The sequence below is a fragment of the Notolepis coatsorum genome (genome assembly GCF_963971535.1).
Source record: "Notolepis coatsorum genome assembly, contig: SUPER_7_unloc_1, whole genome shotgun sequence".
Classification (NCBI taxonomy): domain Eukaryota; kingdom Metazoa; phylum Chordata; class Actinopteri; order Aulopiformes; family Paralepididae; genus Notolepis; species Notolepis coatsorum.
This window is the reverse complement of record NW_028174880.1, coordinates 430,915-432,343: the sequence shown is the minus strand read 5'-3', so window position 1 is coordinate 432,343 and position 1,429 is coordinate 430,915. Positions and strand designations below refer to the sequence as shown.

Genomic DNA, 1,429 nt, shown 5'->3' with positions numbered 1-1,429 from the left:
AGGCCATTCCATATTCCGCCGAGGTGTCTCGTGACATGTTGCCCCTGGAGGAAATAGCTTTGGACCGGAGGTAGTAGAGGCCATACCTGGCATAGTTGACATGGCCCGGCTGCAAGTAGTAGGGAAGCATCTTCCGGAACATGGGTCAGATGGAGAAGCCAGTCACCCTCAACGTTCGGCCCCCGGATGTAGGACACGATCCGCAACACTGGTTTCACCAAGACCTCAACCCAAAGTTTGGCAAGTCCTGCTCTGGCTTGCTATGTGATCCAAGGCTCTCCTCATCAGGTCATCTGCTTTCTGAAAATGGCCGTCTGTGATCAGGCTCCTTAACACCTCCTCTGCCATCATCATCCGCAGGGCCGGTACATTCTGAGGGAACGTCTTCCCATCCAACATCTTGGCAACCCCCCCCCCACCCCCCCCCCCCCCCCCAAAGACTTCCGACAGGACCCTAGAGAGCCCACTTTCAGCCATCAGTGAACCAACTGCCCCAACCAAACTCATCAGTGCATGCATCCCTTCCGAGACACAAGTGCATGTCTTGGAACCCATCTGGGTGGGCCCATTTCACTTGCACTGCGACCCGATAGAGCTGCCGGTCGCATGACAGCACACTGAAATGTAATTTGGTGCATTTAATTTATATTCAACATGCAATATCGTACATCTCTATTTTCGTGTGATTTTGTGTGCATTTTCGGGGCATGAAGGGGTTAATATCTGAACACGTCACATGTTAATATTAATGTTAATATTAATTTCACATCACCCCTTGTATGAAAAAAAACATTAGAGAATGTAATTTGATGCATTTCATTATATTCAGCATGCGATATCGTACATCTCTATTTTTGTGTGGTTTTGCCATTTTCGGGGCATGACGGGGTTAATATCTGAAAACGTCACACGTTAATATTAATTTCACATCACCCCTTGTATGAAAAAAAACATTAGAGAATGTAATTTGATGCATTTAATTTACATCCAGCATGCAATATCATAAATCTCTATTTCTGTGTGCTTTTTGCATTTAAGGGGGTTAATATCCGACAATGCCCCAAGGGATATCCCCGAGAGCGCCCTCTTGTGGTTTGAAGAGGTACCCCCCGAGCGTCAAGAAACGGCGAAAAATTAACCGCGAGCGACAAAGCGAGGTTCACCTATAAATGGGGGTCTGGCTGCCGGACCACAGATAGCAGGACCAGTACATCACGTTAAAGAACAGGAAGGAGAAGGGGAACAGAGCGCGGGCGTACAGGTCCACCCGCTTGGCCGCGGCCGGTATGACGGCCTTCGGGGCGGCGGCTTCTTGTTGGACTTGCTCTGCGACTTGCCGAGGGCCCCCAACACGTCCACGGCCTTGCCGTAGCAGTCGAAGTTGGACAGCTCAAAGTCTCGGGGTAGGGAACCCACGATGAGAAGTCGT

At 49.8% G+C, this 1,429-nt stretch overlaps 1 pseudogene across 1 annotated transcript in view; it reads right to left on the bottom strand.

Moving 5' to 3' along the window:
* Positions 1–1,159: 1,159 nt before the first annotated feature.
* The window catches only part of LOC311232699 (glycine receptor subunit beta-like), a 43,381-nt pseudogene continuing 43,111 nt past the window's right edge, over positions 1,160–1,429 (bottom strand). Inside the window, exon 8 of the transcript in view lies at positions 1,160–1,424. The product of the transcript in view is annotated as a glycine receptor subunit beta-like (transcript). The remainder of the gene's footprint in view (positions 1,425–1,429) is intronic.